Source organism: Ambystoma mexicanum, chromosome 2p (genome assembly GCF_040938575.1).
Source record: "Ambystoma mexicanum isolate Mex_15411 chromosome 2p, UKY_AmexF1_1, whole genome shotgun sequence".
Classification (NCBI taxonomy): Eukaryota; Metazoa; Chordata; class Amphibia; order Caudata; family Ambystomatidae; genus Ambystoma; species Ambystoma mexicanum.
The window spans coordinates 1,059,775,847-1,059,788,336 of record NC_090923.1 but is presented as its reverse complement, the minus strand read 5'-3'; the positions used below and the strand labels follow the sequence as shown (position 1 = coordinate 1,059,788,336).

Sequence of the window (12,490 nt, the reverse complement as noted above, 5' to 3'; positions counted from 1 at the left end):
TGTGGCACTACCTTTACTACTGGTCCTAATATATCCATTGTTGCATTGTGGGTGAAAGCAAGAGGACATGCTACAATATGTCAGTTTCCCATTTTGCTTAGGAGTATTTTTACCCCCTAGTTTTATTTTTTGGGAGTATTTACCATTTTTCTAGAGAGTAAAAGTGGCCAATACACCCCTTATCTCTAGGGCTGAGGGGTATGCGCTTCAGCTATTTCCTATGCACAACATGGACAGGGGCAGGGCCGCTCTTGGGGCCTGATTGCAAGTGTGCCGGTGTTCCCAGCGATAATACCCCCAAACTCAGTTACCGTTACTGCATGCAGTAATTACTGAGTGCCCAGTAGGTCTACACGATTACAAGTCATGTTGATCTTTCTTTTATTCCCAATTTTGGGAGTCCCATAGGACTCCATGAAGTCAGGGAATTACTCACTCGGAAATAACACCATGATGTAATGCTTTTATGTGGCAGTACATTTCCACCACACAAAAACAACAGTCACTTAAGAGTTAAACAAATTAAACTCGGATTTTGGCGGAATGGTAAAACACCCATTATTAGCTCAAAACTCGTGATCAGGTGCTAGCGCTGCAACCACAGAGCATGGTCAACCGTCATGTCATGTCCTCTCGCCATATAAAAAAGGGGCGATGAAGAAAGGGCAAGCGAGCACGCAGTGAGCACCCAAGTACTAGAGACGACATACGATATAGACATTTAAAACAATCAACACAGATATACATATATAATGCACACACATACCCTTAACATGCTCACAGATCATACAAGGTAGAAGTATATTTATACTTTTGTACGATGCATGAGACATAACATTGATCAATGTTTTCTGTGCTTACTGCATGGTCTGTGCGCAAGCTGAAGATCAAAGTTTACCAGGGCCGATTTAAGCGTTAATTCCACCAAAGACGATAAACAGAGTAGACCTAATTTGCGAAGTAGTACCAGTTTAAAGGGCGCTTATTACCACAGCAAGACGAGATATCAATACCGCAAAACAGCGTAAATAAAGCTAAAGTAAGCCTAAACGTCTATACCGAACACGGGGTACTTTTTACTTCGCTTCGGCAATACACAGGTTTGACATTTTAAGACATGCGTGATCACGTAAGGCTGGTTGAAGAGGCACTCGCTATACGATACATTGAAAACAGTCTACACAAATATTATGGGACATGCAGGAGTCTCGAAACGCTACACTGGGCATCCATGACACCTGCGGGTTATATACTTACAAAACGTGTACAAGATATCGCTTATCTTTTACCTGTGGAGAGACACACCCAAGACGTTCAGCGCTCCAAGTAGGTGTTCTGGCACTTCGACCGTCAAGCTCCAAGTGAGGGGAAGCCACGCCCCCTGGAGTAAATAGCACAAGCCACACCCTTCACAACGCACGGACTTCGCCGCCAGTGAGAGGGAGGCAGGGCGTGTTGCGCGAGTGCGAACGGCACAGCTGGCGGTGGCGTGCCAGTGCCACTAAGCGAGACACTGTGGTAAGCACCGCTTCATTACTATTCAGGCCAGCATGCGCCCTCAGGCTTTTAAATAAAACAACACCCCAAAGTCTATATTTCGTTGACTAGTAAAAAAACTAATCCGAATCATGCTGCGTGAAGGAGTGTTGCCTGACTGTAATATGGCCGGCTATTCCAGAAGAAGTGGCGGGAGGCTCAGAAGGAGGGAGGGTAGGTGTACTAGTACAGGCTATTTGACCTCTCCGTGCTTCATAAGTCACTTTACCGCCTTTTGGCTTTTTAATGAAATCCCTTCCGAACAGCAGCTTCGAGTGTCTTAAGCGGCGGGAAGTAACGTAAATTATACTAAGTAGAAAAGCTAAGAACTAACAGTGTGGTGCACATCATCCTTTAGGATGGGGAAGCGCCTGCGTGGGTCCGCCCACGCCTCCGATAATTGAGGAGAAGAAAAACAAGAACTAACAGTGAAAATAATATACAAATAACTGGAAACGGGCTTTAGGCCAGTGGACTATTTCCCATATTAAATAATTCAGTGTGCAATGGCAAATGAGCCTTGTTTTAAAAATATAACCTCTTCTTGGCTACACAATGGCGTTTATTCAAAGGAATTGTGATGTGTATTTCCACTTATAGTAACGATCTGCATTAAACCTTTCCAATGGCTACAACTGCTGGTGTTTGCTTGCCAATGAAGATTACCCATGCTTACAGCACAGGGAGTTTTGATTCTATTAAAGATACTGAAGCAACCATTATGCTTTAACTCTTTAATGCCACTCTCCACAGCAGCCTATTAAAATATCATGTATGCATATGTTACGTTAATGGTACTTATATAGCGCACCGTCACCAACGGAATTGGTCCCTAGGCGCTCTGGAGGATCTGTAAATGAGGGCAGCAAGTGCCACACTTGATAGAACTGTGAATGCTTGCATGTTAAATGTCACATAACCCACTAACCAATATAAACTCTAACTCTGCATACTAAAAAAACTCACACAACCATCTCTCGCACAACCAGCTGCACGCACTTCACCACACTGCAACAACACATAAGCCGCACCAACAGCACACGCGGACTGACACCGATCCAATACTCGCACCAAAGCTCAGCACCCAGTGTCTACCGAGTTGAAGCTGCAAACAGTACACCACTCCTCCCACTATCCTACGCCCTCTTCACCTTACTAACCCATATACATAAATATATATATTTTTTTAACAGTAAAGCAACTTCCACAAAACTATGTCACAAGGGACTACGAATCCCCAGAAGTCCTCTGTGTTCTGTATTTTTGGGGTCTCTTTTTCTAACCAATCTTGTCTCAGCACATCTTTCCTGTCATATCCTGCCCGAGACTCCTCTTTATTTGGCGATCCAACGAGAAAACCAACAGTCCAACTGACTTTCATTTTATGGATCCATTACACTTAGATCCATAACACAAAATCAACTGAACACCAGCGCGGAAGCCTGGTCTAACTCGAACACAGTCCCACTGTTCGCACCAGCCACAACTCCAGTCCCTCCGTCTGCTCAGTTATTCTTATGATCATCACCTAGAGAACAACCAAAAAGAATACTATTAGGGTGGGAATACGCAGCTACTTAGTCACCTATTCAAACAGCAATACTGTGACATCAACACAGCTATACAAGCGCTCTGACAAAGTACCCCATTCCCTGCATATACCGGGTGGGATAATGGTCGCCTCTGTCTCTTTAATAGAATCAAGACTCCCTGGGTAATCCTCGTTCTATGTCAAGACCGGAGGCAAGCATTATGCTTGTTGAAAGCTGTCTAAAACCCTCGACTCCACTGATGAAATGGGTTTGAAGTAAAATGTTTTAAAGGTAGCCTCTGTGGACCAGTCCGCAGATTTCAAAATGTCTTGCCAAAGACGCCCCTGCTGCAAATGTCTTGAATGCCATCGCTCCTCTCACAGAAGGGGCTCCGAACATCCCCAAATCTACACCTGCAATATTCCTAAATTCTCTAACCCACTTGGCTATGTTGGTGAGTGCTGCCGCATGATAGGGTTTCCTATGCGCAATTAGAAGATGGTACACTCCTCGTGGCCTTACACTCTCGGTAGCCTTCTCATAATCCTTAATGCACTGAGCTACACACAATTTATGTTAATTCGGGAAATATAGGTGTGAAATAATGGATGACCCGCTCTAAGTCCTCTTAGCAACATGAAAAGCCACCCCCTCCCGGGTCGAAGACTTTCCTATCAACATCAAGTGCTCTACCATCAGAAACTCTCCTACAGGACACTGTACACAGCAACATCGCTAGTATACCAGCTAGCCGTTGAACCGATAGCTGATCATTAGTTGGCCACTGCTTGAAGAGTCGGAAGACTACCTCCAAGTCCAAAGCACCGAATACTTGACTGGGGGGGGGGCTTGCACAATTTTATCCCCTGCAATAATCTAACTACAGCCAAGTGCTCTCCGATCGGCAGCCCGTTGTACTTTTTGTGTCCCGTAGAAATTGCTGATCGATCTACTCCTATGGTGCGGAATGCACGACCATCTTCCACCAATTCTGCCAGAACATGGACTACAGAGACCGAAACGGGATGAATACGTCACAATGCGCTCCACTCCCTCCACTTGGCCCAAACTGCGTCGTAGTGCCTCAGGGTGGAGGGTGCCCATGAATATCTTGATACAGTTAGCAGCAGCCTCCGAAAAGGCCTGGCAACTTCCAACATTGCCTGAAACTCTTGCAGCGACCCCCGTCCATATTAGAAGATGTTCCTGACCAGCCTGGTCATTAGGTACGTCTGAAACAGAATCACTCTCGAACAATCGGAGGAAAGCTCCATCAGAATCAGAAACTATGCTTGCGATTTACACAGGGGCACTACCAGAACTACTTCTGCTCACTCTCTGCGAATCTTTGCTAGAGGCCTTGCCAGCATAATAAACGGGGAGGGGAAGGCGAAATGCATAGCTCCCGCCAAACTGTAGAGGAACGCGTCTGTCCTCTGTGCTCCCTGATCCAGCCTCCAGCTGAAATACCTGGCCGTTTGCGCATTCAACCTGGAGGCAAACAGATCTATGTCTAACTGCACCCATAGACTCTGTAACTGTAAAAACACTGGTCTGTGCAATCTCCAATCACTGGCGTCCTCCAGGTATCTAGAGTGCCAATCCGCCACTAAGTTCTTGGTCCCTGGAAGGTACTCTGCTGCAATCGCTATTCTCTTCTCTAGGCAATAGTGCCAGAAATCTTTTGCTAGTTCTACCAGCATCTTCGACCGGGTTCCCCCGAGCCGGTTTATATACTGCACCACTGAGATGTTGTCCATTTTCAACAGAATGCAACAATCTACTTTCTTTGGCGAAAGCTCTTACTGCGAAGGAGCCGGCTAGGAGCTCTAAGCAGTTTATGTGCAGCTGCAGCCCCTCCGTTGACCACTTGCCTCCTGTTTGCACCCCGCCAGAGTGGCTTGCGGCCGATTGTATTACTAAATCTGGAACATCCCCAAAAATGGCCCTGCCATTCCAGGATTCCACGTTCAGCAGCCACCTGTCTAGCTCTATTTTCCCGTCATCGTCTAACAGCACTAGTTGATGGTATCTGATCCCCTTCTGCAGGTGCCTGATTTTTAGCCTCTGCAGCGCCCTGTAGTGTATGGGCCTGGGAAATGTGGCCCGAATCGATGACGCCAGCAACCCTACTATCCTGGCTAGATTCCGAAGCAAAATAGGCACCTTCTGACTTGCTCCTCTCCGCTCCTTCTTGATTGCTCTCATCTGTTGCTGAGGCAGTTCTAACGTTGTTTTCTGGTATCTATCACGAATCGCAGAAATTCCATCTGTCTCAGAACCAACTCTGCGTCTTCTAGTTGATCACAAATCCCAGCTCACTCACCCATTGTACTTGAATCACTAACGCTGTCTTGTCTTGCACTAGAATCAGGGTGTTGTGTAGGTAAACAATCATCCTGATTCCCCTGTTCCCCATCGCTGCTGCTACCGGCCTCATCAGTTTGGTGATTCCCCTGTTCCCGATTGCTGCTGCTACCGGCCTCATCAGTTTGGTGAACTCCCAGCGAGCTGAGGCTAGCCCGAAAGGTAGGCCGGTGAATTGCCAGCTGTGTCCCTGCCAACAGAACCTGAGGGACTGCCTGTGTTCCGATGCAACCGGAATCTTCAGGTAGGCATCCTTCAAATCTATTCTTGCCAGCCAATCTAACTTGTGCAGAATGTCCCTGAGGAGGGGGGGGGGGCTGCTGCTGAGGAGCTAAGAAGATGGCGGCTTGAGCTGGAAGCTCCGGTCCCATAAGATCCCGAATAGACATATATCATGTTTTACACCACCATATCCACCTCCAGATGGCCTCCCTACACAGTGGACAGATCGAGGAACCTGTGGCTCAAACATTGAGCAGAACCGCGCTGTGACCGCTGAGCTACGTGCAGCAGAAGATCGAGTCAGCGGGAGGAGGAGAGGAGACCTGTCGGCGTTTCTAGACGCGCTGGCGTGGCGAGCCATGGAACCCGGATGCGGAAACTAGCTAAAACACTTGGCGGTGCAAACGGTAAGCGGGGCAGGGGGCAGGAGCCTGAACCGGCCTGCCAGTAGCAGCGTACTGTTATCTGGGCACAGTGGGATATGCCTGCAAGCTCTGTACGCGCTTCATCCATCCATAAGGTAAATGCGCACAGCTGGCTACACACGACCAGCACCTCATGAGACAGAGCAACCCAAGGAAAACCTCAAGCTATATCAGACAGCAACGGTCCATTAGCAGGTTTGCTGCCTATAACGCATAAACATTTAATAGACCATCAAACACCTGGCTATCACACGTGAAGCGCGGCTAGGTGCCGTAGAGCGACCTTGGGCGAATACGGCCTGGCTCTCACCTGAGACTTCGCCCATTAACCCCACAGAGATATACATACGGCCATCCACAGACTGGATCAGCAACTACAAGAGACCAGTCTACTGAGTATGCCTATCATGGGCCATGATAATACTTAATGCCCGGGATGCCCCATTCAGTTTGAAGGCCGGGCCAGGACCCCTGCGACATTGAAGCAAATAACTAATTGTCTGGAGTGCGGCAGACCCACGCGAGAAACTGCCTGCGCCGGGACACATTGTGGCCTATTACACAGCCCTCAGAGGCTAGTGGAACGTGCAGTCGTGCTGTATGTTGCAACCTGTACCCCGGTCACACCCGGAGACTGCCAGCCTTAACCCTACTGAGCCACACACACTGATACTAAATGACCAGGGCAACTTCTCCATTAGGGCAGTGTATTGCTCTCCCCAAAGTGCACGGAACAAACATAAATCCCCAATGCAATTACAGAGCAAATACTTTGAACGTAGACAGACGCAATAACTCACAGCCACGCACTCTTAGAAGATAATCAGCTCTTATACGGCTATTTATTGAAATCTCAGAAGTTCATAGAAATACCTCACAAAAATAATATGGACATAAATCACAGAAGAAGTAAAGAATTCAAAAGGAAATACATCATCGTGAGCGTAACAGGATTCCTAATCTCGCCCAGAAGCGGCTGGAAGACCCTGGGAACAGCCAGGCCGAGAGCACCACAGCTCACAGGAGGGCCGGACGTAAGCATCCTTTTCCGGCATCTCACCTGACCCCTTCCGGGCTTGCGCATATATACACACTCCACAAAGGGGAGTCAATTCTCGAACCTTCTGGAAACAGCACTTGCGCAGTTGAGGAACAGCCGTCGGTTGCCAGCTGGGTCAATCGAGAGCTCCCCCCAAGAAGCGCAGTGCCTCCCTTCTCTAAAAACACACTCCACGGAGAACAGTAGCAAACCATAACAAAGTTAGCTTTCCCAGCAGAAATGTCCTTGACCGCATACCAGGTTTGGAAAGCATGTTTTTCTCAGCACCGTGAATCTAACATTCAGCAAAATGTGTGCAGCTTTTCACTGCAGCATGAAGTAAATATCCATCATGGCTCTGAGCGCTCTCCCAGAATGCATTGCGCACCAGCGCCATTTTAGATCAAGCATAACAGGCAGGTCGCCTAGACGCTGCAGCATCGCACAAAGAATGGCCGGTAGACCTGTGCACAAATTCAAACTGTACTGACCCCAACACCGGGATGAATACAGCTGCATAACTCTGGTCATCCCCTGGACAAAAGTTCATGACCTAAATAGCCACTTTGAATGGGCAACAATCTACATGAGGTTGATATCCAGCGGCTGACTCTCCAGGCCCAAGTATGCCACTAGTTAAAACACAGTCTTTATATAATTAAGTTCAAGGTTATGTACACAATCACAATAGCTCACTTTGTGCTTAGTTAATCTAAAATGGCAAATATATACAGTTTTAAGTGGTACCACAATTATTAGATTTCATTAAAGTGCATCAACTGTACTCTGGTTAAACGTCACACAAATCACTTAATAAAGGTAACCAACAATAGACATAGGAGGGAAAGCAGTTGGTTAGAACAATTGGCAGAATACTGGCCTCTACCGTTGGACACAGTTCTGTGTGGAGATCTCTCCCACCTGGGCAACCTGTAAAATAAAGATACACTATAAACCCAGTCCATATATTGCTTTATAAGTCTTATTTCCTTCTATAATGTTTCTACCACTCCAATTGTCCTGGGATAGCAGAGTTGTCGACGGATCCTTCTTGAGCGGCTCCCTTTAAAGCAGGAGCCACGGATCGTTGAGATCCCTCGAAGAAAGTGAACTTGGCGTCGAGGCGGCAGCTTCGGTCCCAGCGGTGCTCATTGAAGACGTCCTGCAAGGAAGAGGCATGCAGGGCACCTCAATGTCGATAGTTCAGGACCGCAAAGAGTTTGTGAGAACTGTGGCCCAGCAAGGGCGTCGAGTCGTCCTGCGTCTCTACGGTCTTTGGGTGGCAGGAAACCCACCGGCAGATGCCCCTCGGCGCGTCGACGGCCTGGCCTTCTCTGGCAGGATAAGGCAGGCGGCGATGCGGATGAGCGAGTCCGTGTATCAAAAGTCTTAGGCAAAGGAATGTGCGGCTCCAGTCGTCGATGGCACAGCGTCAATCGGTCCCCTCGTCTGGGCAACACGGCTTCAACGGGCCTCCAGCCGTTATGCAAACCCTGGTCGATGACAGTGGACGGACTGTCCGGTGCTTATCTTTATTCTCCTCAGCGGTCCCAGTCTCCGGTCGGCAGCCTGTCGAGGGTCTGACTTCCAGGGAGCTTCGGCAAAGGTTAGCGGTGCTCGATGGTCCCTCGGAGCACGGGAAGAGGGGCGCCTAACCAGGTCCTCTCTTGGATCAGTCTCAGTGGCTTTCGGATTTCGGTGAAGGAAGACAGCAGTCAACCTTCTTCAGGCTCGGCTTTGAGATTCAACTTCAGTTTCAATGTCAGTTTCAACTCCAGCTTCTGAACGATTTCTAGCAGTAAGCGGCCCCCAGATATACTAGTTGATCTCCCATTCATTCTGCTGGGTCACGCTCAGGCAACCAATCACTCAGAAGGGCATTCAGCAGTCAGTCAGCCAATCCGGCATACAGTGCATTCAGGCCATTCTCCTCCCTCTCAGACACTCGCAACAAGGAATGTGTATTGGGACAAGTACCCAGCCATTCAACACTACACACTGCATTCATACCAGTTTCGGGCAGGGCTTCTCAGTCATGGTGTCAAACACCAGATAGCAGACATCCACAACAAGAAGTGCATATTGGTCACACACTCCCTTCACCCAGGTCCCACCCACAGGGTGTACCCACAACATACAGTCACTGGGAAGGCTCCAGCCAGTCTGGCCTGGACTTCACAAAAACACTATATATGGAACTTCCACCCAACAGCCAGTCAGGAGGAAGGGACAGAGTCGGGGCTTCCCAGGACTTTGGGAAAACAAGGTAACAGGCAATAGAAAGCAAGAGGCCACAGGGGCCATCTTGTTTCCTATCAGGAATCAACTGATTCCAATGGCAGGGCCTGGGTGTCCTAAAATTGAGGATACTCGGAGCACCTGTCAAATTCAGCATGGAGATGCCACCAGTCCATACCCTGCTCTGTGGGCCACACACAGGTGCCCAAAAACATACACTAGGGGCACAGGCTTGTACCAAAAACAGGAAGAGCTGCACTGCCAGGAGTCCCACATGGACTCCTGGGCAGATAACAATACAGAACACAAATGAAAAAGGGCTACAGGACAAGGACAGGGAGGCCCTGTCCCTCCAATGCATTTCCAGCATCACAGGAACCAACGGGGATACCCTGATTATTCAACTCAGGCCAGGGAGGTGATGACTGATACATCGTTCATTATGCTTTGAGAAAACAGGCGTTGTATAGACCCGCAGGGGAGATATGATTTTATGGGGAAGCTCTCCGGTGTAGATATACTGTTATTAAACACATATTGTCACAGAAAAAGGGCCATAGTACCGGGGAGCCAGTTTGTTTGGTCGTAAATGTCAAGGCAGCAGTTTCGAGGACAGCCAGACCTTATCACCGACTGCATAAGAAGGTCCTGGTCTTCTTTTGGAGTCTGCACAATGGTTGGTGTGAGTTTGGGCCTTTTCTAAGTGTTCTTTGGCTTCCTTGTGTACGTTGATGAGAGTTTCAATCCAGGAGTCGACTGTTGGTACTGGTGTGGGATGTGGGAGAATGGAAGGTAGAACCGAAGGGTGGAATCCTTGGCTGAAAAAAAAAAGGGCTGGTCTTGACTGCCGAGTGCTCAGAATTGTTGTAGGCGAATTCAGCCACAGGTATTAAGAGTGACCAGTCGTCCTGTACCTTGGTGGCGAAACAACAAAGTTATTGCTCCAGGGTCTGGTTCACAAGTTCAGTAGCTCCGTTAGTCTGTGGATGATAACCTGAAGAGAGGGCACGTTGGATTCCTAGAATACGGCATAAGTGTTTCCAGAATTGAGCGATGTATTGAGGTCCCCTGTCTGATATAATCTTGGAAGGGAGTCCATGAAGTCGAAATATGTGTTCCAGGAAGATGCCAGCGAGTTCTGAGGAAGATGGCAATTTGTACAATGGTGTAAAATGAGCCATGTGGGTGAATAAATCAATGGTGACCATGATAGTCGTGTAACCTCTGGATGGTGGTAATTCTACAATAAAGTCCGTAGCGATGAATTCCCAGGGCCTAGACGGTAGCGTAGGTTGAAGTAGGAGACCTGCCGGTTTCTTGTTATCATGCTTGTTTTGATTGCAGACTGCACAGGCTTGAATGTACCGTTGAACGTTGAACGTCAATTTTTATTTTAGGCCACCAAAATTGTCTTTGTATGAGATGGAGGGTGTTGGTGATGCCACCATGTCCGGAGTGAAGGGTATCGTGACAGAGGTTAATAATCTGTTGTTGTAGTCTTTGTGTGGGAATGACCAGGCCATTACCCTTAAACAGGTACCCATCTCTTGTTCTAAGATTCCACCAATTCTTCCCCGTAAATTCCTTCCAGATCTCAGAGGACTGGGTTTGCATCCGAATGTCTTCCAGGAGACTGATTGCTTGGGCTACAAAAATTGTGTGGGGAAACATCTTTGGGAAGGACTGATCTTCAAGAGTTTCGTAGTCGCGACGTCGGGATAAGGCGTCAGCAATTATGTTCGTGATCCAGGGACATGATGGATGTGGAACTGGTACTGGGCAAAGAAGAAGGCCCAATGGGCTTGACGACTATTCCTACATTCCAAAGATTGTAGAACTTGAAGATTCCGATAGTCCGTACGGACCTGAACAGGATGTTTAGCTCCCAGAAGTAGATGACGCCATTCTGTGAAGGCTTGACGGATGGCTAACAGCTCCTTTTCCAAGACGGAATAATGAGTCTCGCTGGGAGTCAGGGTTTGTGAAAGGTAAGCAATGGGATGTTCTAATTTGTCCTCGAATTCTTGTTTTAGCACTGCTCCTATGGCATAGTTGGAGGCATCCGTCTCCACTAGAAATGGTCGATTAATATCAGGTTGAGCTAGGATGGGGGCTTGAGTAAACTCTGCTTTTTATCGTTGGAATGCCTTATCTTGAGCTGATGTCCAGAGAAAGGGAGTATCTGTCTTCAACAATGCAATGATTGGTTGAACTATCTCAGAAAAAGGACGGTATGAATTTCTGGTAAAAGTTGGCAAGCCCCAGGAAGGATTGAATCTGTTTCACGGTAGTGGGAACAGGCAAAGATAGTATAGCTTTTACCTTTGAGTGGTCCATTCCAATTCCTTCTGGACTAAGGACAAATCCTAGATGGTGAACAGTAGAGACATGAAAAAGGCCTTTCTCGGGGTTAGCTAGGAGTTTGTGTTCACATAGCCGTTGTAAGACTGCCTTAACATGTTCTTCATGCTTTAGATGGTCCTTGGAGTAAATCAAGATATCGTCCAGGTAAACTATGACGAAGAGGAACAGCATGTCAGAAAACACCCGATCCATGAAACGTTGGAAGACCGCTGGGGCATTAGCGAGTCTGAAGGGCATGACCAGGTATTCAAAGTGACCAAAGGGTGTTCTAAAGGCTGTTTTCCATTTGTCTCCTTGCCTGATATGGATCAGATGGTAGGCACCCCTGAGATCCAATTTCGTGAATAATACAGCTCCTCTCGCCACTTCCATGATATCTGAGATTAAGGGCAATGGGTAGCGGTCCTTGAGGGTGCATTGATTTAATCCACGATAATCAAGACAAGGCCTAAGCTCTTTAGTGTCTTTCTTGGGAACAAAAAACAACGAAGCTCCAGCTGGAGATTTGGATGGTTTTATGGTGCCATTTTCAAGGTTGGTATCCAAGTATTCTCGGAGGGCCCTTTTTTCTGGTTCGGATAAAATCAACATCCTTCCAAAGGGAATCACTGCTGAAGGTTCTGTATCGATAGCGCAGTCTTCAGGTCTGTGAGGGGGTAGGGCCTGGACTATAGCAGTTGAAAACACGTCAGCGTATTCCTGATGGGCCTTAGGAACCTGTATGATATTTGAAACCATGAATGGGCCTTACTGGTCTGTTGGCGTGC

The 12,490-nt window shown here is 47.7% G+C and overlaps 1 protein-coding gene and 1 long non-coding RNA gene across 2 annotated transcripts in view; one reads left to right on the top strand and one right to left on the bottom strand.

Moving 5' to 3' along the window:
• CDC42EP2 (CDC42 effector protein 2) overlaps positions 1–1,388 on the bottom strand; it is a 227,620-nt gene extending 226,232 nt beyond the window's left edge. The window contains exon 1 of the mRNA XM_069644976.1: positions 1,290–1,388. The gene's annotated coding sequence lies outside the window, so the exon portion shown is untranslated. The remainder of the gene's footprint in view (positions 1–1,289) is intronic.
• A 30-nt stretch (positions 1,389–1,418) lies between these two features.
• The window catches only part of LOC138567105 (uncharacterized), a 70,983-nt gene continuing 59,911 nt past the window's right edge, over positions 1,419–12,490 (top strand). Inside the window, exon 1 of the long non-coding RNA XR_011302102.1 lies at positions 1,419–1,518. This is a non-coding gene — a long non-coding RNA (uncharacterized lncRNA). The remainder of the gene's footprint in view (positions 1,519–12,490) is intronic.